A 27,198-nucleotide genomic window follows, 5' to 3' on the forward strand; every position below is an offset into this window, starting at 1 on the left:
AGGGATCCAGGATACTTGTAGGAGCCCAACTGGACACAGAGCCGAGGGATCCAGGATACTTGTAGGGGTCCAGAAAGTGTTTGATCTTTATGTCTCTTCAGAGGAAACTATGAGAATAATAAGGAACATAAAATTGAATATAAAGATAGTAATAGCTAATAATAAACATAATAATGGATCCAGCCTGGATTATATTCATCTTTATACTGGTGTAATTTGTAAACCTACTTTTTAATGTATTTATTTTCTTGTGGAGGAAGGGACCCACAGAGGCACAAGTGCCCAGGGCTCACCAAAGTCATAACACAGCATTGGTCACTGCTGAGAGGTATTTATTTATTCATTTTTATTCAACAGGTAGATTTATAGACAGTGAGAGAGAGAGAGAGACAGAGAGAAAGGTCTTCCTTCTGTTGGTTCACCCCCTAAATGGCCGCCACGGCCAGCGCTGTGCCGATCCGAAGCCAGGAGCCAGGTGCTTCTTCCTGGTCTTCCATGCGGGTGCAGGGGCACAAGCACATGGGCCATCCTCCACTGCCCTCCAGGGCCACAGCAGAGCGCTGGACTGGAAGAGGAGCAACCGGGACTAGAACCGGCATCCATATGAGATGTTGGCGCCACAGGCAGAGGATTAACCAAGTGAGCCATGGCGCCGGCCCACTGCTGAGAGTTTTATCAGCTCTCTGATTCTCAGGAAGGTTTTTTTCATTCTCATTTGACAGATAAGCAAGCTGAAGCTTGGAAAGGCTAAGAAACTCATCCAGAGCCACCACGTGGCCACTAAGAGGCTTTCTCCATCAGATTGGACTAACAGCTTTAACAACCCCAGAATTTAAGAGTTGATTTCTTGTTTACTCAAGCCAGGCATATATCTGCCAAGCAGCCATCTACACAGGGATTCAGGAACCCAAGCCCTTGCCTTCCTGTGGCTCTGTCACCTATTAGTGCTGGGAACTTTCTCTGCCCAGCTGGTAAGGGAACCACAGATGGGAGATGTCATGGGCCAGGCCTGGAATGGGCTCAGAGCACTCTGCTCACTTTCCATTGGCCAGAGTGCAGTCACGTGACCACCCTGAACTGCGAGGAAGGCTGGGAAACGGAGTCTAGAGGTCGGCCCAGGAGGAAGAGGAGAGCTTGTATATTGGCGAGCACACACAGTCCCTGCCAGAGCGATAGTACTGGCTTCCAGCCCAGCTTTTGTGCACAAAGTCCATGCTCTCACCACTCTGCTTAGCTGGTTCTTAACACGCTGAGCTCCCACAAGGCGCCTCTGCAGGTGCTTTCCTCCTGCCGGCCTGCCCACACGCTCACCGTTGCTAGCACCAGCACTGCCTGCTGGGTGCCAGTTGCCAGGTGAGGCACTGGGGAGAGCACCGCACCGGGCTGCTTCTCATGCTGGCTTTGCAAGGCGGTGACCAGGGGTTGTGTCCACGAAATCTCCCACAGGGCGCTGCCAGGCAATGCCTCTCTGGGCTGGCAGAAGGGGGCTGCACAGAGAGTTTTAGAGACCAGGAGGAAAGAGATTTGAACGGAAGCCTTGGGTGGGGCACCCACAGTGAGGGGGGCAGCACTGAATTGTCATGATCCTGGGGTTCCTGGCCATCTGCCTCCAGGGAACTCTGGTCTCAGCCCTAACCCACTCAATATGTGCTGACTTTGGACACCACGAGCCTAAAGGACAAAGCTGGGGGAGCCAGCTGGAGGCCAGATGCCCTGTAGATCCCTTCCTAGAACCGCTGAGCAGGCCCAGGGACCCTGACAATAGCCTGACGGAGCTGGTATTAGTGTGTGCCCCTAGCTCCTCTAGGATCTGGCCAGGGCTGTCAGCTAGGAGACTTCTGAGTGGAATCAGAATGGCCTTCCTCCTCCAGGAAGACTTCCCAGATCGCTCAGCCCTCAGTGAGGCTACCCGCCTTTCAGAGCTCTCAGGACCTTGTTGCCACCCTACCTAGTAACATCTCTTAGCATCACCCTCTTTTTATTTGCTGTTGGCCTCTGAAGCAAGGAATCTGGGATCCTGTTGAGAGGGACGTGTATCGGAGGCAATCCTGAGTACTTGGCACCATCATTTCCATCCAGATACTCATCCACACTGGATGTGTTGTAGTGAAGTGGTTCTCAGTGCCATCCTTCTGTTTGGAGATGGGAAAAGCCCAAGAAGGATGAAACAAGGCTTTGTCTGCCATCCTCTGAGACACCCTGGGTCACACGCTTCGTCTCTGTAAGGTGCACACAGTCACACTGGATGCCTGTGTGGGTGTCAGACACAACCCAGCTTCTGCTGGAGGGGAGCACATCCCCTTGCCACCATTTGCCAGCTGCTGGGTGCACGGCAGTCTTCCCCACTTCCCTCTGCCTGTCTCCTTATCTGGCAGGTCGTGAGGCCTCCGTGGCTAGCAGGAGGCTGGCTCCAGGGTTCAGCGAGAGCTTATCGAGACAGCTCTTAGCACACAGCTCCCCTCCCAGCCCCTATTCATCTCCTGCACAGGCGCAAAACCTTGCTTTAAAAAATGTGTCTTGCAAGGAGACTTGGCATCCAGGCCGCGCCCCGTGAGGAATTTGTTTTTGTTTTAATGCCGAGGACGTTTGCATGAAAACAGGATCTTCGTTGCTTAGGAATTGATCAACTCCTGCTGGTGCTCTTGGTGCTGAAGCACCAGTCCCCATGTTCGTCACAAGCAAACTGTAACTGTAGGGCAACCAGGACCTCTGCAGGGGTGGGATGGTGGCTGCTGACAGAGGGTCTCTACAGCCACACAGGGTCCAGAGAGAGGGTCAGGAATCAGACGGAGGCTGCAGGGCGCTCCTACTAAGGAGGTGCCCATGGTCCAAGATCCACAGCATAAGTGAAGATTTTCCTGTGGCCCTAGTTTCTTATAGATTCCCAAGGGAGAAGAAAGGGCAGAGGCAAGATGTGTAAATCATGGCCTCCACCTGCTGGGACCTTTGGGGGCCATCTGAACAGACAGGAGGCCAGTGCAGGAGAAGCTGCAGTCATCAGATACAAAGCAACAAGGAAGACCACGGGTCTGAGTGAGAGGAGCTGCACCTGCCACACAGAGTTTGGGAGCAAGGAGTTGGACCCACTTGGGAAGTGCTCTTACCTGTGGTGTGACCCTGGAGTGCTGCCTAACCTCTCTGCACCTCGCCTACAAAATCACTCTCATTTCACGGACACCTGGGGGAGTCTGCCCAAACCATTCCTTGGTGTGCATACTCATACTCAATGCCCTCCTTTCTAAGGATGAGACGTCTAGAGGCACACAAGGCTGTTTAGGGGAAGGACTTGAACTTGATTTGAAAAGTGGAGAAGGTGATCAGAGACCTAGGAAAGAGAGCATCTGTCAGAACAGTTTGAGCAGCCAGAATAGTACACAGCTGTGTCCACTACCAACTATTCTTAAGGAGGTTTCGAAACACTGCCCAAGAAACCTAAGTAAGATTGCGCACTTGAAATTGGAGGGGAGTGTCTAGGTCCCCTGCCTAGCCCCAAGGGCATCGACACAGACAGGACAGGGATGAGAATCCAGTCGAGTGAGCACCTCCCCAGGATGGGCCCTTCCTGGGCCTCCAGACTTGGCTTCCATAAGGCAGGGAGGTGCTTAATCCAAATGCCCGCCAGAGGCCGGACACCTTCCTCTCTCATGCCTGCATGTGTGCTAAGCACAGCAGAGGGCCTGCAGAAAAAAACAAACCTGCTTGGCCAAAGCCCGGCGCCCTTGCCTCGGCAAGCCTACCCATCCTCCCCAGCTTCCCTCCCATCTGCCTGCAGAAGGGCGGCCATCAATCAATCCAGCTTTCCGAGCCCTCGGGGGCTGGCGAGGCTGTAGGGACCTCAGTCACACCATGATGGAAACAATTGAAAGCCACTTGGCAAAAAGAAGGGGTGAGCTAATGTTTTAGAGCAAGAAAACATTTTTTCCTTCCCATTCTTATCCAAACCCTGGAGCCCGAGCCGTTTGCTGCCCAAGCCCTGTTGGGCCAGGACCCCAAAGGTCTCATATCTTCTCACCTCTCTCAGAGCACCCCACAGACCAAGGCTAGGCTGGGGACTGGCGCTGGAGGAGCAGGGCTGCTCTTTCTTTCTGGATTGGCCAGGCTGCCGTGGGCCTCTCGGAGGCCAGGATGTGGTGGCATGGGCCTGTGGCAAGGCCCATATATAGAGGCTGGGGAATGTGGGGTCCTGGCACGCAGCCTGGAAAAAATGGCTGTGTTCTGAGGGTGAATGCTGCTGAATTATAAATAGCACCTGCCTCTTCTCCCCCACCTCTCCACCAACCCCCCCCCCCCCCACTGCTTCTAACTTGCTGTGTCTGTCGCTGGAGGGCTGAACAGGACAAGGGGGCGGGAGCAGGGTGGGGAGAAGGAGGGGCTGGATGGCACCGTAGGTTCTGCTGCTGTCTTGGGGTTGATAAGGAGAGTTGTCAGCAGACAATGGGGCTAAGAGTGGGGTGCCCTTGGGGTAGCCGATGACTACAAATTTAATGCATTTTTATCAGCTGAAGAAGCTCGGAGGTTCCAACTCCAAGAGATGGCTTTAGAAGCCTTGAAAAAAAATCAGCTGCTTCAGGTTCCAAAAGGTCAGCGGCTTGGGCTTCCCAATCAGCCATGTGGTCAGTGGCCTGCAAAGACCCATCCCTTGGGAGCCTCCTGCCAGAGGTTCTCTTCCTGGGGTTTCTGTGTCTCCTTGACACGGAGGAAGCAAGAGTGCTTTTTCCTCCTCCTAAAACGTCTCGCTCACCCAGCAGAGACCAATGAAGTCCGAAGGTTTTAGAAAGTAAAGAAATACAGGGGAAAGCCGCTCAGCCGTTCCCACCTGGCTGTCAGGGACAGTAGAAAAAAGCTCGGGTGGATTGTGAATTCCGGAGGAGGGGCGGCTGGCTCAGCAGGAGACAGAAGTCCTTGGCTCCTGGGGACTCCTGGGGACCGGCTGCCAGCCTGCTTGATTTGCTGCCCAGCCCTGCAGGGGTAGGAAGGAGAGCTCTGCGGGCACTGAGGTGGGACGAAGGTGACCGGGAACGAGCTGAAGACTGGGACATCCCTGGGCGTCCCTGCCTGCTCTGTGAGCCGGGAGTCCACTACATCCTTTGTGTCAGCGCTTGGGGCTCTTACTTCAATGATTTGGAAATGAATTAATTCATTGGCGTCTCCTCCCCTGCCGTGTCGATTCCCAGTGCTTATGGAGCAATGTTTGAAATCAAGAATTTTGAAAAATAAGGAGGGGCAGGCAAACCCTTGTGCCCTTTGGACACTTCTCAAAGAAGACCCTGGGACCCCACAGACTGCAGGTACTGAGTGGTGACGAGGTGGGAGCAGCCAGGGTGCAGAAACTGGACCCCTGGGCTCGGGTTTGGAGCCCCCACTTCCCGTCTACAGGAAGGATTTCAAACAGGGAGCACTGTTGGGGGAGTGTGTCCCCGGGCCCTCCCTCCTAGTCCCACTCTTAGCTGGTTCAGGTGTTAGATTGCAGTTTGTAAAGAGGGTGCATGCCTTTAAAGGGCTTAGGAGGCAATGTGGAGGTTCACCCGGCCTGACCCTTTCCCTGCTGGGTAAATGCAACCCTGAGAGGGAAGGGATTTCCCCAGGGTTCAGACCTCTGCTTGGCTCTCTGCCACCAGCTTGGCCATTGGTTTGGAGAGGGAAAGCCCGAGGGTGGGAATGCGGAGGGACCTCAGAGAGCAGCTCGTCAATTGCCACCTGGCAGGAACCAAGGCCAGGGAGTGGTTTGTTCAAGGAGAGGCCAGCATCTCAGGTGTTCATGCCAAGAGGCAGGATGTGCGCAAAGAACCAACATGGCGGTTCTCGCCCCAGTGGAGACAGCTTCCCAGAGGACGTGTGCAGAGCTGAGCTAAGATAACTGGGGAGCACTGGGTGATGGGGGCAGGGCGTGCTCCCAAACAAAGGAGCCGCCTGGCATTGGGTCCAGCACTCATCTCTCGGCTCCCGGGAAGCAGGCACCCAGAAACAGTGCAGCTCTCCAACACGCTGCTCTGTCTGTCCCTGCACCATCCTCCCACCAAGGGAAGGCAGGGAGCTGACTGTGTCACCTCCTGCCGGGCGAGGCCCCATCCCAGGCTCTCGGAGAGACCCAAGGGCACAGGCAAAGCCGGCGGTGTGTGCAGGCTGGGGCTGCTCCCTGAAAGGCTTTCCCGCAGGAGCCTGGGCTGCAAGGCTTGCAGCGCCAGGACCTGCATACGTAATGCGCCTCATCTAATTTGGGCTGTGAGGAAGTCCAGACAGCCTCCACCAGACAGGAAAGGGCATGGCAGGGACAGGTGGTTCATTTTCTGGCCAGCTCACCGCGAGTCCTGGGGCAAGCGTTAGTAGCCCTCCCAGGATGTACACTTTCCGTGAAGACACGGTGGACCCTGCCTCAGCTTCCCAAGTCGTGTTTCTGGTCTTCAGATGCAGAGTTGATTCCTTAATTAAGACTTGGGTAAAGATTCCCAGAAACACGGCCCTTGGTCACCATCTGTGGGTTACATGCTTAGGATAAATACGTGCTCTTTTTTTTTTTTTTTTAAGATTATTTATTTATCCAAAAGGCAGAGCCACAGAGAGGCAAAGAGAGAGAGAGAGAGAGAAAGAAACAGAAACGGGGGTCTTCCACTCGTTTATTTCCCAGATGGCCACAACGGCCAGAGCTGCGCCAATCCAAAGCCAAGAGCCAGGAGCTTCTTCCAGGTTTCCCACGTGGGTGCAGGGACCCAAGGACTTGGGCCATCTTCCACTGCTTTCCCAGGCCATAGCAGAGAGCTACAACAGAAGTAGAGCAGCCAGAACTGGAACCAGCACCCATATGGGATGCCAGTGCCACAAGCAGTGGCTTTACCCGCTACGCCACACACCGACCCCATAAATACATTCTCTTTACAATGGAACATCCCACTGGGCTCTGTCTCCAGGCTTCCACCAACCTGTGAAAAAGTAGTCTGCATCGAGACCTGTCACCTAAGGCTGGGTTCCACGTCCTCTCCAGCTTCGTGAGCCCCACAGAAGCAGGGTGAGTCCAGGGAGGCCCAGGACGGTGGGTACCATGCTTCGCCAAGCCTAAAGTTAGTTGGACAGAGACCGCCCAGGCACTCCCATGGCCTGATGGGCACTGAGGGGGCTCCTTTGCAGAATACCTTGCCTGGCATTTGTGAGACCCAACGTGCTTGTCCTGACATGAGGACCCAGGTCTGGTTGGAGTGTGAAGACGCCAGCATCCTGCCACAACAGTGGCGTCCGTGCAGCCTTTCCTGAAGTGCACTCAGAGCAGTCGTACAAGATGCTCTGTGACACAGGGGTGTTGGGGGAGCGCTGCACGTGATTCAGGCCCCATGTTGGTCCCTGCTCCTCAGAGCAGTCCTCCCACACCCCCACTGTCCTTGCCACCCATCCCCTTACCTGCTCTGGCATCCCGAGATCATATTTAGCTGTTTACTTTTGGACTGTCAGATTCCTCAGACGCCCTGTGCTGTAGGAACCTTGTCTGTCTTGTTCACTGCTCTCTCCCTGGTACCTAGAACACTGTCTGCTTCAATACAGCGCTGTCCAATGAGCCCATGAATCCATGTATCCATTCAAACCCTCAGGACCCCTTCATAAAGAATTCTCTTTAACTTTGATTAGCTCAGTTTTTTCTTTACAAGTTTACTTTCCCCTTCCCTTTCCTGCCTGGCTGTGACCCTGGAAGGCCAGTCTGGACCACCCCAGAGAAGCATGCATGGTCTCATTCCCAGGGTCATAGCACTAAAGACCAGAAATGCACTTGTTGGTCTGCCAACGGTCTCAGTGCATTTTCTGTTGCTGTAACTGAATATCACAAACTGGGCTGTTTGTAAAGGAAAGAAGTTTACTTAGCCCATGGGTCTTGGAGCTGGGAAACCCAAGGATGTGGTGCCAGCAGCCAGTTGGCATCTGGCGAGGGTTTTCTTGCTGCATCAGAACACAGCTGAGGACATCACGCAGCAAGACAGAACAAGGGTGCCCGTATGGGCCTCTCCTCCTCCCCTAATTAAAAGGCCACCAATGCTGTGACGGGGGCCCCACCCCTGTGATGGCATCCAGTCCCACTGTACCTCCTAAGACCCCTGCCTCCCGGATGCCATTCACATAGGAAATTAGGGTCTGGGTCTCCAGCACATGAACTCCAGAGGGATGCACTCAGGTCATGGCAGCGTCGGCTGCTCCCCTGATCTGAGCCCCTGAGGTCAGGGACTGACTCCCCAGTGCCTTGGACAAACGGTGCCTGGTGAGTGCTCACCAGCGATGTGCTGCACACCCCCTTCCCAACCACCCTCATCACCATCCCAGAGACCTTAACCTCTGCCGGTCATGCATGCTATGGGGCACGCTGCTATCTGTCAGCCCTGTGACAGGTTGCCAGTCCATAGAGCACAGTGGCCACGCCCTTCTTCCTCCAAAATCCAGAGCGTCGGAACCAGAAGGGATAGTGGAGCCTCTGGCCCAGGGCTTTGGTTTTGCAGAGGCTCAGAAAAGGTCAGTTCAGGTCCCCCGGCTCCCATCTCTGTCTGCTTCTCCTCCCGTGTTGATTTTCTGCGGCTGCTGCTTCATGACCACACGCTTGGGGAATTAAAATAACACTGTTTTGTTATGTCACAGTGCTGGAGTGTTCAGGGCCAAGTGGGTTCCCCTGAGCTCAGATCTGGGTGTCAGCAGGGCTGTTCCTTCCAAAGACACTTGGGAAGAATCTCTTTCCTTGCCTTTTCCAGCTTCGAAAGGCTGCCTGGGTCTCTTGACTTAGAACCCCTTCAGAGCCAGCGATGGCTGCCGAGTCTCCCTCGAGCTGCTTCATCCTGACCCCGCCTCTCCTGTTCTGCTCCTTTGCCCAAAAGGACCTCTGTGATTCTGCTATGCACTCCTGGCTAAGCCTGGATAATCTCCCCATCTCAAGATCTTTTTTGTAATCCCATCCACACAGTCCATGCTGCCGTGTCAGGGAACATAGTCGCAGGTGCCAGGATTAGGTGGTGGGCATCTTGAGAGTATGGGAGTCCTGTGCTACCTGCCATGCCTCCCAACATACCAACTGCCTTGGGGGTACCTCTACACACAGACCACCAGCACTTTCTGTTCCCTACTGCTGCAGAAATTGCCACGTCACTGCATAGCTGGTTCGTGATTTCCTTACACCAAGGCAGGAGATATGTCTTGCATGTGCCTGCTGCCAGTTTGCAAGCCCTGGGCCACAGACAGGGTAGTTTGCCTTTGGCTTTCCCACTCAGATAGGTGGCGTGCTGCCATGCCTGCCTTACTTTCAGCGTGCTTGGATGTGGATTTCTTCCAGGACAAGGTGTATGTTTATGTTGAGTACTTAACTGTCCTTGGAAGGTAGTAGTTGGTCGATTAATGACAGCTATAAAGGGCCAGATCCCAAGGTTGTCCTTGTGAGCTACCACTGGCACTGTGACAATCACAGTGCTGTGTATACAGAATAGTATCCAGTCATATGCACTTGTTAAGTAGTCGGGGTATGAGAGAAAGAGAGAGCGAGAGAGATAGAGAGAAAGAGAGAGCAAGATAGAAAGAGCGAGAGAGGAGAGAATCTCTCATCTGCTAGTTCACTCCTCAAATGTCTGCAATAGCCAGGGCTGGGCCAGGTTGAAGCCAGGAGCCAGGAACTCCATCCAGCTCTCCCATGTACGTGGCAGGGACCCAAGCATTTGCGCCATCCCCTGCTGCCTCCCAGGGTGCATTAGCAGGGAGCTGGATGAGAAGCAGGAGCAGAACTCCATCCCAGGCACTCTGCTCTAGAACGCAGGCACCCCGAGCAGGTGCTTAACCCATTGCACCATAATACCCACCCCAGGAGCTTCAATATTTAATGATATCACAGAATCCCTTAAGAAATAAGGGAAGCTCCTAGTTTGGGGGCAAAAATGGGTGTAATGTTTGATAGAGAAGCTAACATGCCTAAAAACCTCCGAGAGTGACCCCAGTCTGTAATTTCTCCTCCTCCTTATCCAGGTAAGAGAGAGTCCTGCAAAGAGCAGGATTCGCCATGTGTCAGGGGCCAGCATGTACCAGCCACCTAAGAGTCACTTAGCTCTCAACTCTGCTCTTGCCCCCCCCCCATCTACTCCCTGCTCCATTGTCCTCGGCTCCCCAAAAAGGAGGTGACAGCCATCTCAAGGACACATCTTACTTTGCAGGGGCAGGCCTCGGGCTGGGGCAGAAAAAGCCCATTATCCCCGAATCTGCAGAGGGTGATCATACCTTCTGCAGCTGAAGGGAGCACAAAGAAACACTTGAGCCTGTGGTTTCGGCCCTGCTTGCCTCACTGGAGGGAAAATGGGCCATTATTCTCCCGTGCTCCACTCCCAGCCCTTCGTGGAGCAGGTTTTGCTGCTGGACACTCTGACAACATATTAGCATATTTTGCATTTAAAAGGGGCCCCAAAGATGAATTAAATGATTGGCATGGTGTTTCAAACAGTTGTTCCAATCTACCAGCAATTGTGTGGTTTGAAAATTCGCCATTGCTGCCTGAACCGCCCTGGGCCAGGCAGCCGGCTCCATCAGGAGGTGTTTGCACCAGGCAGGGGCGTGTCTGACGGCTCGGGAGGCTCCGTGCCGGCTGAGCAGTACCTGGAGACTCCCTAAGGAGGAGCTTGTCCTAGTTTTCTTAGCAGAGCTCTCAGTTCATTTTCCTTTCTTCCAGAGCTGAGATTCCCTTCGATTCAAACCTCTTTATTCCAAGAGGCCTGGGTCAGCCATTTACAGTCTACTGAGACACTGGGCAGTGTAGACACCAGCTGATTCTTGACACTGAACCAACAGAGCAGGGAGCATGGGGACAGGTGCCAGGGTGTGGACTTGTTCATAGCAAACAGCACTGCTCTGACCACCAGGGCTGTGTGGAGGGTGTGAGTGTCTTTGGACAGGTGGAAGCTTCCAGCAGGTGCTGGGAGAACTCTGTTGAGATCCAACATCTTAGTTCTTTAGGTGAAGCAGTTAGGATTCAAAAGGCTATGCCTCTCCCGTAGTCAGAGCCATTTCTACTCTACTGAGAAGGAGAGGCAGAGAAAGAGAGAGGTCTTCCATCCACTGGTTCACTCCCCAGTTGGCCGCAATGGCCAGAGCTGTGCCAATCTGAAGCCAGGATCCAGTAGCTTCTTCCGGGTCTCCCAAGCAGGTGCAGGGGCCCAAGGACTTGGGCCATTTTCTACCGCTCTCCCAGGACATAGCAGAGAGCTGGATTGGAAGTGGAGCAGCCAGGACTTGAACCGGCGCCCATATGGGATGCCGGCACTGCAAGCCGCAGCTTTACCCACTACGTCACAGCGTCAGCCCCTCCTCCAAACTCTTGATATGGATTTGTTAGTTGTACAAATCCATCAAAAAGAAAAATTAATCTGGAGTTGAGCTCGGGGCTGGATGGGAGTACCACAGGGAGATTAGGACATCTGAGATGGAGAAACTTAGAAAATAATCAGCTGTGAGAGAACTCTAAGCCTTGTAGAATAATAGGGAGTTGTTAGCAGTTACTGCAGTTAACGATGAGGTCAGGTTTTGTGCTCTGTCCACACCAGCACTGCATTAGTGCAGTGTATGCAGCATCTCATTGCATCCTCACAGCAACTCTCTGAAGCAGGTCGGCACAGGCTGAGCACCCCTCACTTGCAAATCTGAAATCCGAGCCATTCCTAAATCCAAAACATTTTAAGTGGAGACACGATACCACAAGCGGAAAATTCCATACTTTTGTGCCGTGAATCAAGTTACTAAAACTATTATGTGAAATTACCTTCGGGCTACATGTCTAAGGTGTATATGAAACATCTATGAATTTTGCATTTAGATTTGGGTCTCATCTGTAGCATAGATCAATTTGTATATATGAATATTCCAAAATCCAGAATAATCCACTGTCTGAAACACATCTAAAGTTATTTAGATAAAGTTATTTAGATAAACACCTAAAGTTATTTTGGATACAGGAATCCTTAACCTGTACTAGTCTATTCCCATTGTACAGGGCTTGTAATGTTAACTAACTGGCCCATAGTGCCCATGGCTGTTTGATTTCAGAATCAGAAGCTTTAGGGAATAAAAGAGAGAGAATCCCTAAGTAAATGGTTAAGACGTGGGAGTATCAGGCCAGTGACCCCCTGGACAGCGTTAAGGACAGAGACAAGATGAGCAAGAGAAGAGCAGGACACCAGAGGAGGGCAGCAGGCACCAAGATGGTTCTGGCCAAGACTGCAGAGGGAGCGCAGCATGCACAGGGCAAAACACATCTGCTAAGTAGACGCCAATGGCCAAGAGGACAGCAGCTTCGACTGAAGCCAGGAGCACAGGCCTGGACTCAGGAGTGGAATGAAGCAAAAGTTCCAGTTTGTTCAAGAACTAGAAAAAGAGGAAGTGCCTGGTATGTGTGTGAGTGTGTGACAGGGGGTGGACACACATCCACACACACACTCACACACTCAAGGGACCGGAGGCAGAGTGCTGCCCCAAACAAACTGAAGCTGGGCCACTGTGTGGCATCCGTCTGAGAGTTCTGACCAGAAGAGAAACCGGAACCCATGCTGATGGGAAAGTCACAGCCTGTGACCGTTTCCGCCTGTGTCCAGGCCCCAGCAGATGCTGTCCCTAGAGCAGCCCTCGCTTGACCAGGCAGTCCCTCCGGCGCTCTGTGCAACACCTGTGCAGGATCATGGACTGGAGGGGACGTGCAGGAAGCAGCCCTAGTGCCCGGGGGTTGAGGTGCCACAGCAGTAAAGAGGGGAGCTGCTTCCTCTCAGGCATGTGTCCTGCCCCTTTCTCAGGTTGAAGGATCCTATACCCGAGGGACCCTCAAGAGGCTCACTTCTGGATTTTCTCCCTGAGAATTTCAACAAGGTCCCAGGATCTTATGGGCTGATTTCTTATTTCATTCAGGATCCAGGCTATGGCAGATACTAACTTATTTCTGCACTACATTAAACTCATGCATTTCAACAAAAAAATTTGGATCACATTTTCTTCGCTCTGAGCCATTGATTGAAAAAGAATTCTATACAACTGTTCTAAATGGTGGTCATGAGGACCATGTAATGATAAGGGTGGATGCTTGCATGGGACTTTAGGCAAACCAAAGAACCAATAAAGTGTATGCATAGTAGAATAGCAATTTTTAAGGAAACCAAAGTTAAAGAGGTTAAACACGATGCAGAGTCTCACAGGTGGTGACTGACTGGGCCGAGGTTCCACCAAGGAAGGGTGGCAATCTTCATCATGATGTTAAGTGCCCAAGGGCATCTTATGATATTAGTTCAGCTCCACATCTGCAAATCCAAAATGATTTCTTTGAATCCACAATGCTTGCATTTAAACAGTGGAAAACTCACCTACCTCCTTCTAGGAGCTAAAGAAGAAGAAAAAACGTGGGTCTATTTGAGCAGCGTTAGGGACCAAGCATGAAAGAACTGGTTCCACCTTCATATGAAAACTTCAAACAAATTGGTGTGACAAGAGCTGGGCATCCTGAACTTCAGCATCCAGGGGGGTACAGAATGAAGAACCCCAGATGACTGCCCGGCTTTCTGCATATCAAAGGTACCATGGGAGTGACACTTGAGTAGCATGGCCCTAGCTGGTGGAAGGAGTGGCATGGATGCACTGAGAAGCAGGTCATTGTGGTTATGATGAAGTGCGTTTATCACTCGACACAGGGAATCTGCACCTGCCATCCTGAGGGACTTGAGCGGGCTGGGTCTTCCACAGCACTGAGCATCCAGACGAAAACTCAGCAACTGTCTGATTGTTAGCTCTGTCCTGGAAGTAGTCATTGATGGTCTGGAAAGTTACTGGGTAAACTAGCCTTGCCGCTGCCTCCATGGCTTCCAAACACCCTCCGTCCTTTCCAAAAAGAGAACCAGTTCCGTGTGTGGTCAATTACCGGTCACCGGATTTGCGTGTGGTAGACAGAGCTGGTCAGGATATAATGCAGCTAAATTAATTTTGCAAATTCCTGGTGGGTTTTTACAGGTGGAGAATAGAAGATGAGACTCAAGGGTTCCACACTGCATTTCAGAAATGCTGTCACATTAGAGCTTCCTGTGAGTCCCTTGGGGTGGCCACCGAGTAAATAGCTTAATTTCCATCCCTGCTGGAGGCCCGGAACCCAGCATTCACACTTACCAGCCGACAAATGTCCCCTGTCTCTGTTGCGGCTTAATGGTTTTGGGGAGAGTTAAGGCTGCGAAGGCACTTACTTTCTCTTCTTGGGCACAATGGAAACACGGGGGAGACAGTTGCATTTCAGACCCTTTCCTGCTTGGTTTCCTGATGAGCAGCCTAGCCGACTCCCTTTGGGCTCATTCAGGTAAAAAGGAAGACAGAGGCCGTGGGACTGGGCACAGGGGAGGGGTGGGAGTGACTGTGGAGCTCTGTGTAGGGGATTTGTCAGCAGAGACGATTTGCATTTCTAATAAAGGCTGCCCGCCTCCTTAGCTCTCCCAGCCGCTCAGTTTGCATGGAGCCAGGGATGCATCTTCTCAAGATCAAATAGCTGTGGGAGGACAGAGGACAGCGCAGGGTGATGGGGTGGCAGGGGACACTTCCTGCTGCGAGCCTTCCAGTGATACCGGAGCCACCTGCGGATACCCTGGCTAATGCCCCTCGCATGCCGATTCCCGCACGCCCTTGTGGTGTGGGAGGCACTTGTTCCACCCGGAGATTCTGAGATTCGTGGTGAAGTAACCAGGCGTGCCTATCCCAGGGGCATTTACAGAGCAGAAAATTGGGAGAAGAAAAACAATGTCCACCAAGAGGTGCCTGGCAGATTTACTCAGCGATTAAACAAACTCGTGGGTAAATAGTGCCGGAAACCCTTCCATCACAGAGGAAGTCTATTTAGTATCGCCGCAAAGAAAACAGTATCAAGCAACATCAACGCAAAATGCGGGACGCAGACCCTAGATAGTGTTAGTGTTTTAAAAACCACACACATCCTTGTAAAACCAGAAGCAAGTGTTAACCCAGTTAAAATCCTTAGACCTGACGTCAGATACAATGTTTTTCTTTTATCTTTAACTCTGTGAAACGTGATACATTTTGTGAGGAAAGAAGGTCCATAGTGACCATATACCCTCGCTTCTTTGTCTCTCTCTTTTGTGTTTTCCTTTCTTGCTCTTTGTCTCAATGCATGCACATGGCTGAGAGTGTTGCTGCCCTGGGGCCGGGGCATGTTCCATGCAGCCAAGCCTTCTCTGATCACCAGGGACCAGAGCGGGCTGCAGAAGCCCGAGATGAAACCCGAACGCTTCTAAAGCCCTCAGCTGCCTGTTGTTCGCTCATCTGTGAGTGCATCTAAACCCTTCTTGAACTTATTTATATTTTTAGCTGGTCCGGCCTCTCTGGCCCAACGAGTTCCATGTGTTTTCCACCCCTGGTGTGAAGTGGCAGGGGCCTGCCCAGCTCGTGTCCTGGGTTGACCTCCCTTGGGCTCAGAGGGGTCCTCCCTGCTTTGTGCATTTCTGGCGTGGAGGGAACAGAGTGAGACCAGCAGTGATACACTGGCCACTAGCAAAGCCCACAATCAGACTGAATTGATCTTGTCGCATCATTGAACTCGATGTTGGAAGAGACCTTTGTTGAGGCCAGTGTTTGCCTAAAAGTTCACATTGTGGGTGTCAGTATTTCCAAAAACCAATGGAACTTGTACAGTGCCCTGGATACGGTGGCGCTGCCTGCCTAAAAATACCATGGGGTCATAGGAGTTTTTGTTTTTGCTCTGGGCTGGAATTGGATAACAATGGTTGCCTTGTTTTGTTCCAAAAGCCCAGGCTTAGTGATTTTGTTCATGGAGAAGTTAATTAAGGTATGAGAGACAGAATCTTTTAACATGTGTTTGTGGAGAAGGTAGATGTTGATGGGACCCTGCTAATCTGGCCTGAGCCCATGAGGTGGCGAGGGGACAATATTCTGGCATTGCCTGAGGGGTAAGGGAACAGACTCCAGAGTTCTGGCTCCTGACCCCAGCTGGGGCTGGTGCGTGGGGCTACTGGGGTTGAATCCAGGTTCTCTACCTGGGACTAGCTGAGCAGACTACAGCTGCACCTTGCTCCAGCTGTGGTCTCTTTCCAGAAAAGTATTAATTATTGGAACAGTATTAATTACTTTAATCACCCTTCTAAATGCTTCCATCCTTCCTAACTGTAGACACATGAGCTTACAGATCCAGTAGTGTACAAGGCAGCGTCTGCCTCTCACAGACTGGGTTCAAATCCTGGCTCGACCACTCACTCCTCCCTGATCCCAAGATTAACTCTGAGCATCAGTTTTCCAAACTGCAAAATGGGAATCATGGTAGTGCTTGCCTTAAAGGGCCACTGCATTATCCAAAATAATGAATGAGCAGTGCCCGTCTGGAGGCTGGCGCCCAGTACGTGCTTGATAAATGCTGGTCCTCGTCTTTATCATTGTCACTGTCATTGTGATTACTGTTAATTTCTCCCAGAAGGACCATGGCCAGGACAGTGTCAGCTTCCAGTGGCATTCTGCTTTGCAGACCCAGGGGCACTTACCTCCTTGTCTGTCTGCTTTATCTTTAGGGAAGAACAGTCAGCAGCTCCCTCATTCATTCCATGCTGTTTCAAAGGCCCTGAGAACCCAGGTGACTTGCTCAGGGTCACACAGCTCACCAGGCAGAATGGGAGCAAAACCTTGAGCCTCCTGCCCTCCTGTCTGGAGCTCATCACTCTCCAGTGTCCTGTTCCCTCTGCGTGTGTCCTTTGACCACCCATAGCGAGAAGTGAAAGATACAAATAAGCAGACACTGGAAACCCCAGTTTTGATGGCAGCATTGCTGTGTCCCTGGCACTTGATCACCCTCTCGGTGACAGCATTCGGTACTGCTGCCAGTCAGGTGCCGGGAACCACCTCTCCTTCCCCTCCTGCCTTTCCCCGACTGCTCTCTGCAGGAAACCCTCAGAGTGGGGTGGATGACAAGGCTGCTGGGGACCTATAGAACAGTGGGGAGTCCGCTGGTGGCTTCCTGGCTTGAAGCTTTGTATTTCTCATCCCAGTGGGGAATCATTGGGCCACCTGACAGCCCCCTCCCAGCTCTCTAGGGCTCCCTGCCTGGAAGCCTCCCTACCTCAATCTCCCACTTCCCAAGCACTCCTTGGAGGTGCCAGACGTTCTGGGGCTCCCAGGACGCATAAGATGAGGCCCACTCCCTGCCTGCTGGGAGCTCCCAGTTGGGGACAGTCAGGTGCAGTCTATGCACAGAGGCCAGCTGAGCAGAGGCAGAGGCATGGGCTCGCATTCAGCGGGCAGCTCTGCCTTCCTTGCTCTGTGACTGCATTGTGTTTCCTCCCCCTCCAGCTAGCCTGGAAGTGGTTCTAGCCAAACATCACAGTGAAGCCGCCTCTTTCTCCCCTGGCCCCTGCATTTGTGGATCTGGTTGACAGCTTGGAAAGCACCTTGATGCAGGAAGGATCTTCGGCAAGGTCATAGAAAACGTGTATTGTGAAAAAAACCTACATGTGGACTCAAAACTTTTTGCACCACCATTATCTTTACTACTACTTCTCACAAACTTATAAAGTGCCCTCATATGTGATTGGATTTGACTTGCTACGAAGCCTTGAGAAGTCAGACCTTACTCCCACTTTATAGGAGAAGAAAGTGAGGCTCTTGGAGGGTGGCATGAGGGCTCAGCTACCCAGCCACTGAGCCAAACTTGCACTGAGATGTGAAGGAGGTCCACTCCTTGGTCAGCCTGGAGGAACAGTGCATGGCCTGAGTGCCTGACTGCAGAACCTGCTTTGAGAGCAAACCTGCAGGCAGGAGCTGCAGGGAATTGTGGGAAGGATGTCAGCTTTGGAAGTAAGACCTGGGGTTTGAGTTCCAGCTCTCCCAAGTGAGAGTTGCATGGACTTAGGTCCGTCACTTCTCTTTGGAAAGTGGTTGGCAAATGAAGCGGTTACAGAAGACGCTGTCTCACAAATCTGTAGAACTGGGGTTGAGGACATCAGTCTTCAGCACCTCATTCCTCCCAGGGCCCCAGCCCCACCAGGCCTGTGGTCTGCAGCCCTCTCCCCACCCCACTTCTGCTGTTCAAGCATGCACCCCTAGTGATATTCCAGGCAGTGAGCCCCGCATATGCCATGGTGGCCCCATGCCAGTATCACCCAGTGACGTCACAGCTGCCTTGTGATGTTTGCACAGTGACAAAGCTATGTAAGGACATGCTTCTCAGAATGTCCCCTGATGTTGAGCCATGCATGAGTGTACTTTGCTTTTCCAGTCGACTCAGCTTCAGGTTCCCTGGAGTCATTCCTCAAGCGGGTTCAAAAGCTGAGTCCCAGGCTGCATCCCAGAACCTAATGATTCTGCATTCTTGGAAGCTGGACCCCAGGAACTTGCCTTTCTACCCCCAAAATGCTCCCAGGACATTTTATGACCCACCAGAGCTGCCAGTTGCTGCCTCAGTTTCTTGGTTCTCAAAACTGTAGTAGGCATCTGATTACTTGCAGGGCTTGTAAAATGGCGGTGCCCTTCCCCCAGGACTTCCGGTTTTGGGTGAAGCCCCCCAAACTTGCATCTCTATCAAGTTTTCAGGTTGATCTGGGAACCACACTTAGAACCACCATCCCAGCTGGGTCCCTAGCAAACCATCAGGGACTCTTGACTTGGCTGCAGTGGCTGGGGTGGAGCGACCCCATCAGTGTGTGAACTTGTTGACAGATACTTTTGAAATGACTGACATGGTTGTTCTTGACACTCACTCGATGCCAGGCCCCATTCTGGATGGCTTACAAGTGATATTTCTCATTACACAGGGTTTGAGATGCACAGTCGGGGATCAATGAGATTAAGTAATCATCTAAGATTCCGTTTATCAAAAGTGCAGTCAGAACTTTCTAGAACAAGATTTGGACTCATTTTCTTTATCCTACTAGACCTCCCTTTGCTGGTCTAGCCATGAGTGACTTGTAGGAATTTCAAGCCAGATTCAGAGAGAGGTCATTGTGCAGGTTGGGGGTAGGTGTCGGGCTAGAAGAGTCTTTCATTAGCTCCCCACAAATTGTACCCTTCTGGTAGTGGCCTTTGGACCATGCTCTGGGATAGCTCTGCTCAGTGCTCACTGCTCAGCCCCCTTTTCAGGGACCCCTCACGTAAATAGGGGTTGTTGTGTCTAAGGATTGTTGTGTATCTAGCATTGTGAGCTCTGTGGGTGGGAACAGGGGGTTTCTCAGATTCTGGGAAGACCCCCAGCCTGGTGAGGTTCTTTCTGCCTTGGTTTGGGCCTGGCTGATGTAAGGGCATTGGGAAAGAACTGTTGGCTCCAAACCCTAGGGAGCATTTACCAGATAGACGGGAAAGATTTTGTGTCATGACCTAAACCCTTCCAGCAGGTGCAACTTCTTTCTCCTTAGCTCGTGCAGATTGTTTAACGGGAAGTTTATAAAGAAGTATAAAACATGGAGTAATTAGAGAGGAAATGCAGGTGGCTGCGGGAGCTCTTTCTGCACTGAGGTTTCTGTCCTCACCATTCACCAACACACAGACACGCACACACACACACACACACATGCACATGCACATCTTGCTTATAGTTCTCTTCAGTTCATTTTTTTTAAAGATGTATTTATTTGAAAGGCAGAGTTACAGAGAGGCAGAGGCAGAGAGAGAGAGAGAGAGGTCTTCCATCCGCTGGTCCACTTCCCAGATGGCTGCAATGGCTGAAGCTGCACTGATCCAAAGCCAGGAGCCAGGAGCCAGGAGCTTCTTCTAGGTCTCCCACGTGGGTACAGGGGCCCAAGCACTTGGGCAATCCTCTGCTGCTTTCCCAGGCCATAGCAGAGAGCTGGATGGAAAGTCGAGCAGCTGGGACTCAAACCAGCACCCATATGGGATGCCAGCAGCTATACCCGCTATGCCACAGCACTGGACTCTAGTTAATTTTAAATCTGGCAGAGACTCAGGAAGTCATCCAAGCCATCTAGGACTTTCCTGTGCCATCTCCTACTACCTCTACCTGTGTGTTCTGCTCTCAGTGAAGAAGAGGAAGGAAGGAGAGGAGGAGAGACCAGCCCTCCAGCTCTGATCCCTGGGGTGGCCAGAGGCCTCCATGTGACAGCTTCAGAGTGCTCGTTATTGTTCTGTTTGAAAAGAGGGGGCAAAGGGAGGTCCCAGACAGGCTCTGTCCTGTGATGGAGTTGGCTGTCCTGGGAACTGGTGTTGAAAGTTGATGACATTTGCCTCTAACCCATACCAGCTTCTGTAACCTGCCCACCTCCTAAAGGAGGTCGGGAAGGCATAAAGGATCATGGACATAAAATCATCCCTCCAGTCAGAGGCATGGAAGGGACCCCGTGAATCTAGATGTTTTGTGTACCAGTGAGAACACTGGCGCTCAGAGACAGGAGACCGTTTGCATGAGGACGCACAGCCAGTGAGGGGCAGGAGAGACGCATGGGAAGAGAGAAATAGGGTCCCATTGTCCTCATCATGGAGGCCGCTTCCTCCCACGTGATTGGCAGATGGTGCGTGAAGCAGCTAGAGAAGTGGGAGACGGGCATGGTGGTGCGAGAGCCTCTCTAGGAATCTCTCTGGCCAGAGCACCTTCATCAGCTCCTGAAACGGAACACTCAGAACTAAACACTGACTCTCTCTCTCTCTCTCTCTCTCTCTCTCTGTCTCACATATACACACATACATACACACACATGCACATACCTCCATGTGTGAAGAGCAGAGAGAATCATTCTTCTCCACTGATTACGGGGAAGCCCTATGGGCGCTGTCCAGCTTTGCAAGTTAGAACACAGACGTGAAGGAGTGATGCTTGAATGCAGGGAAAACCTCCTGTCCAAACCACCTCCATCCCCCATGGTCCCATCTGCCACCTTGTTATCCCAGCTCCTCTCCCGCTAATATGGGAGTCCTTCAAGAAGTTCATGGGAAAATGAAATTAAAAGATGTTTTTCATAATACACATGATCTGCTAACTTACTGAAGAGCCTCCTAAGCACATTCCTTGTCTCCCTGCTCCTAACACACACAGGGTGGAACACAGGAATGTGGGCTATAGAAATAGGCAGGAGAGGCGTGGAGCCCAGTTTCTCACTGGCAGAGTTACCCCCGGGTCAGTTTCTCTACCCCCATGAACTTCTTCCTCATCTGCACCACGGTTAAACAAAGGCAAAGTGTAAACAGCTTGCGACAGGGACTGGCACAGAAGACAGGCTTGTTCCATGTCACCCACTGCTATGGAAGATGCTGGCGATGGTACTGCAGGACACATTATGGCTGCTGTTATTCTCATCAGGGAATTAACTGGTTTATAGTTTATGTGAGACCTCATCAAGCCCTGAGGAACTTGACCAGCAGTAGTTAAAACCCTGATTTTTCTACTCAGGGAAGAACAAGTGTTGTCCATGCTTTGAGCATGCCCTAGCTGGGCTGTTATCTTTGGAGCTCAGATGCTATCATGGCAGTCTTCAGCAACACCTGGTGAGTCTAAGTGTCCTATCAGAAAAGCATATAAAATTGCACACAAAGAGAGAAATGCAATGGAACAGGAAACCATTGAAACAAGAGTAAAATATTAAGCGAGAATCCAAAAGGGGTGGACATGATGGCACAGCAGGTTAAGCTGCTGTTTGGGACTCCCAAGTCCCTTATCAAACTGCCAGGGACGAAGTCCCACCCCCACATCTGATCCAGCTTCTCGCTAATGTGCCTGGGGGCAGCTGCATGGACCAGGGAGGTGACTCAGGCAAGAGATGCCGGCAGTGCCGATGGAGATGAGAGAAATGAGTGGGTGTGGAGGTGGAAGACTGCCTGGCTGTGGTTTGGTTGTGGGAGGTGGAGGAGAGGGGAGGACGCTGTGGTGAGGGGGTCTGCGTGGCAGGAACGCCTCTGCAGGAACAGGTTCCCAGTCACTCCCGTCCCCCCCAGGCACTCACTTTGGTGAACAGGAGCGAGTTCCCCAAATGCTCGGCTCCTGCAGCAGGCAGCGGGCTAGTGAGTTGCTTCTGGGCCTACAACAAGTGCTTCCTGAGAGCAGGGTGAGCTGAGGCCCGCCCCTCGCAGCCTGTCTGTAAAGACTTTTGCTGCTGGCTGCCAGAACCTTCTGCCGCCAGGGACTGGGGGAGCCATGAATGACCCTGCTCACAATGTTGGGCCTGGTACAAGAAACAAACCAAAAAAACCTGGTGTCCTACCTTCTAGCATTTCAGGCTCTGCGCAGCTTTTTCTTTTGCCAATCTCCATGAGATCTCCTCTGTGCTTGCGGTTGAAAATGATTCCTTTTGTTTGTTTCCTTTTTATTTATTTATTTATTTTTTGATGGAGTGAGGCCTTAAATAACCTTTGCCCTGTGGTAGCCTCTGAATAGATGAAGCTTCGTAAAGTCGCGGTAACATGCAGAACCATAAGCCTGACCAGAGTGCCAGCCATTAAAAAGGCCTCTTTTATACACATTACTTGATTTTAGCTCCACACACACACACACACACACACACACAATTTCTGGGGTGAGATAAGTGGTCGGTTTAACTCTTTGAGAGGCTGGAGAAGGCGGTAGCCAAGAACATGTGGGATTACGATGATAGGATTATTAAATTAAAAGGAGTTGCACTGGATGCGGCTCTCAACACAGGCCCAGGCACGTGAATACCAGCTGTTGTTGTTATCATTCGACTCCACATTGAGAGCCAGAGGCACAGGGAGGCTGTGGTGCACACCCTCGAGAGAGGAGTGCATTCTGCGTGTCTCCCCAGTGGGGTACTCAGGTGGACAGGGAGGCACCTGCCGGGCTGCATGCTGGGGGAGCCTTCTGTCTTCTGCATGAGCTCTCCACCTCTCCCCCAGCCAGAAATTCCCCTGCTTTTCCCTTGCAGCCCCCCCTGCCCGCTTCAGGGTACTGTTGGGGAGGGGAGCGGTGTTGAGCCTATCTCCAAGATCACCAGTATACCTGCCTCCTGCCCAGGAGCCCTCCCCTCCTCCCCGCATTGGCCATCGTCGCCACCTCCCCTCCTGATGTCCCACCCGTTCAGTGCCATGGGTCCGCAGTCTGGAGTGACCCCAGGTGGGCCCTGTGGTCAAGCCTCAGCCCCCCTGCTGGGCAGTTGTCTTGTACCCTCTAGCTTCCTATCTCCCACATGCCAGACCACCCTCAGATGCTGTGGCACATTATATAAGGGGCTTCCAGAAGTCTGTGGAACACGGAATTAAAAGTATCTTTTATTTGAGTGCAAGAAAATATTTGAAATCCGTGCATGGATTTTTTTTATAGAAGATCTCTCGTGCAGCTGGCTTTCATAAAAATCACATCCACCAGAACCCACCCTGGCAAATGGTGGTGGTCTCATTGTGATGTCCCCTGGGGGAGCTCATCCTTCATCCCAGAGGGGGTGCCGAGATTCAGCACTAGGCACGGCTGAGCGTGCCTGGCCCTCCTCCACACCCGACTCTGGTCCTTGGTACATCTCTGCCTTTGAAGGTAGCTCCATCAGCTACACGGCAGGGTGGGGGCCAGGAATGTAACATCCCTAGAAGTGCAGTTGTGGGGAGCAGAGTGAGGTATGGGGGCGATAGTACAGTACTGCACCCCATTTTCCTCTTGGTTTCCAGGGGCAGTCCCAGCTGAAGGCTTCCAAATGCCTCTTATTCAAGGGCCACATGGTTGGGGTAATGCCAGCAGTCTGAACCAATGGCTCCTTTGTCACTGGGTCAGTTCTATGAGCCCATTTACAATTGCCCTCAAAATATATTCTGAAGAACACGGGCCTCATGGTGGAGCAGGCTGAGCCGCTGCTTGGGATGCCTGTGCCGGGAGTTCAGGTCCCACCTCCGCTTCCGATCCAGCTTACTGCTCATGCATAGCCTGGGAGGCAGCAGATGGTGGCCCAAGTCCTTGGGTTTCTGCCACCCACTTGGGAGACCCGGATGGAGTTACTGGCTGCTGGCTTCAGTCTGACCCAAACCCTAACTGTTATGGGCATTTGGTGAGTGAGCCAGCAAATGGAAGATCTTTCTCTCTCTCTTTCACTCTTTCAAAATAAATTAAATATAGGTATAGATATATATTTAGAGAAAAGGAAGAAGTGAGTGCACATATGAGTGAAACCCCATTCCTTCATCACCTAAGTGTGCATTTGCAAGACGAAGTGTGTATGTCTTTGTGTGTGTCGCCGTGAGGGTTAAAGAGCTGCTGGACCAGCCCCTGCCCCCCAGAGCCACCACCCTGCCGGAGACACCTGCTCCCGGCCAGCAGCAAGGCCATCCTGGGCTGCCAGTGGATGTGCCACCTCCCCACGACCTCCACGTTTGTCTCAGCCCTGCGGCTCCCTCCACTGACCTGAACTTGACTCTTCTATGCTTTATAAACAGAGCACTTCTCCCACCCCTAGCTCTCATCTCCACTCCCCACACTAACTGGCCACCCCTCCTTGAGGTTGCGAGCACTCAGCTTTGTGTGGGGAGGTGCTGGGGTCCTGGGCACAGCTGTGCCTCTGGCCTGAACTCGGGACGCTTTGGCCAGGCCGGGCCGGGGGAGGCTGTTTTCCCTGCATTCCCAGGATTCAGATTGGGTCTGGTGAAAGCACTGCTGAGCGTCCAGTCGGGATTTTCTTCCAAGGCCACTGTCTAGCCGCTGGCACTGGCTCAGGTACGGCCCGCGGGTCCTGCCCGCCCGCACTGTCCAGCCTTGCTCCTCGTGGCCAGTGGGGGCCCCCCACTCTCCTGAGTGGGTGTGATGAGTCCTGAGGTGCCCCCAAATCTGTTTACCGAGCCTGCTGCCCCACCTGCGTCTCGTCACAGCCACTTGCATGTGGACCCAGCAGCTGCAGACGGAAATCGCCAGATTGGACGGAATCCCCAGCCCAGCCGGCTGCTGGCTGCCAAGAGGCGTTGGCAAGGCTGGGCGGGGGCTGTCAGGGTTTTTCCAGGTGGAGGGATAGGGATAGAGAACTGGGCGCTCACTCGGCCTCCTCACTAGATGCCCAAAGGAGCCTGGCACTGCCCTGCCTGGCTCTGTTGCTTGGTGCAGCCTCTTGGCTGTTCATCTACATGAGGTTAACGATGCCTGCCTCCTGAGTGGACAGCTCTGCCACGCACTTGCTGTGTGACCCCGGGATAGTTCCTTCACCTCTCTGTGCCTGGTTCTCCTTGTTATATTAATTTTCTGCAGCTGCTGTAACAAATTATCACAAACTGAGTGGCTTAGGACAATAGAAAGGAGGCTGGAAGTTTGAAATACAATGTCGGCAGGGCGCTGCTCCCTGTGGGCACTCAAGGGGAAAAAGGCTGCCTCCTCCAGCCTCTGGGGCTGTGGCATCCCTGGCTGCAGCCCTAAGATCTCTGCCTCCATCTTCATAGCACTATCGCCTCCTGCTGTCCCTCGGGAAGACACTTACCGTTGGCCTTAGGGCTGTCCTGGGGAACCCCAAATGATCTGACCTCCAGATCTTTATCTTCATTACATCTGCAAAGCCTCTTTCCAAAGAAGCACACGTTCACAGGTTCTGGGGCCCAGAACACGAGCCCTACCGACCCACCACTCTCATCCATCAAACGAGGATGGCAGTGCTGCCTCCCACGTAATGGAGATTCATTGAGATAAGGCGTCTGGTGCTTGGCACACAGCGCACACTCCACATTTGCTCTTTTCGTAATCCTCGCGGAGGCATCGTCTCGTAATTAGTGTGATCATCATCCTAACTTTCATCAAGAGGTTTCCCCACACGTAACATGCCTCGCATTAACTCCTGACTCTCCAGCATCTCAGTGAAGAGTGCCCGGGTTTAACCCAAGTGTGCAGCCCAACAGCCTTCAGATCATCTGTTTCCCCTTTTCTGTGCAACTGTAGACCTGGCTGTCTGTCATCACTGCATGTCCCCAGTCTGACCACAGCCTCCCGGGACTGTCCTGCAGCACCCCAGGGGCATGCCTGGCTCACTGCTGGGCGTGGGTGGGGCTCCTGGAGTCCTGCAGTGTCCACAGGTATTGCTGCCGCCTGCTGCCTCCCCCACCATCCCGCAGGTCCACCCCCACACATGTGGATCCTGCAGTAGCCGTTGGCTGTCTGTTCTGCTTCACCTCCTGCACACACCCCGTGACTGTCTGCTCTCCTTGGAGCCCTTGTGAAAGACGTCGGTCAGATTTTTGTCACTGCCTTGCCCCAGACCCTCCTGCCATTCTCTCATCTGGCTCAGCCGGGTCCTTGCCGTGAGCCCATAGTCCCCTGCCCCCTGCATCCCACCAGTGCAGCCTCCTGGCCTTGCTGTTCTTCCTGGAACACAACACAAGCGGGCGTTTGCATTTGCACTGGCTCTTTTCTCCACCTGGAACACCTTTTCTTCTTTTCTTTTCAAAACACAGCGTAAGAGACACATAGACGGAGAGGTGACAGAGATCTTCCACCTGCTGGCTCACTCCCTGAATGCCTGCAACAGCCAGCGCTAGGCCGGGCCAAAGCCAGGAGTCTGAAACTCAAGCCAGGTGTCCCATGTGGGTGGCAGGGACCCGACTACCCAGGCCATCACCTGTTGCCTCCCAGGGTGCACATTAGTAGGAAGCTGGAACCAGGACTGTGGCTGGAACTTGAACCCAGGCATTCTGATGTGGGACGCAGGTATCCCAAGCAGCAGCGTAACCACGGCACCCAACACCTCCCCTTGGATACTTTCCCCAGCTCTTGTGGTTTCTCCCTTATTGCATGCAAGTTTTCCTTAGGAGACACCTTAACAAAAAGGCTTTTCCCTGTCCTCCAGAGAGTCAGTGCTTAAACTGAGCCCTCTTGTTGCCACATTGTGGTGCAGTGGATTAAGCCACTGCTTGCAATGCCAGCATCCCAATAAGTAAGTGCTGGTTCACATCCTAGCTACTCTGCTTCTGATCCAGCTCCCTGCTAGTATGTTCACTGGGAGGCAGCAGACGATGGCCCAAGTATCTGGGTCTCTGCCACCCCAGTGAGAGACCAAGATGGAGCTCCAGGCTCCTGGCTTTGGCCTGGCCCAGCCCTGGCCATTGCAGCCATTTAGGGAAGGAATGAACCAGCAGACAAAAGATCTCTCTCAATGTCTCCCTCTGTCACTCTTCCTTTCAGATAAATAAATCATTAAAAACCCAAAATCACCTTTCAGGGCCGGTGTTATGGTACAATGAGTTAAGCTGCCGCCTGCAGCGCTGGCATCCCATATGGTGCTGGTCTGAGTCCTGGCTGCTCTAGTTCCAATCCAGCCCCCTGCT

At 52.5% G+C, this 27,198-nt stretch overlaps 1 protein-coding gene across 3 annotated transcripts in view; it reads left to right on the forward strand.

Annotated features, from left to right (window-relative positions):
- The window catches only part of ZHX2 (zinc fingers and homeoboxes 2), a 154,753-nt gene that overhangs the window by 30,280 nt on the left and 97,275 nt on the right, over positions 1–27,198 (forward strand). The window contains exon 1 of one of the 3 annotated variants that reach the window (XM_070075443.2): positions 10,583–13,545. The exons of the other annotated variants lie outside the window; for them this stretch is intronic. The gene's annotated coding sequence lies outside the window, so the exon portion shown is untranslated. Of the gene's footprint in view, positions 1–10,582; positions 13,546–27,198 lie in introns of those variants that run through there. 3 annotated transcript variants of the gene reach the window in all.

Source organism: Oryctolagus cuniculus, chromosome 6, assembly GCF_051225735.1.
Source record: "Oryctolagus cuniculus isolate XC-2025 breed Fujian yellow rabbit chromosome 6, ASM5122573v1, whole genome shotgun sequence".
NCBI classification, from domain to species: Eukaryota; Metazoa; Chordata; class Mammalia; order Lagomorpha; family Leporidae; genus Oryctolagus; species Oryctolagus cuniculus.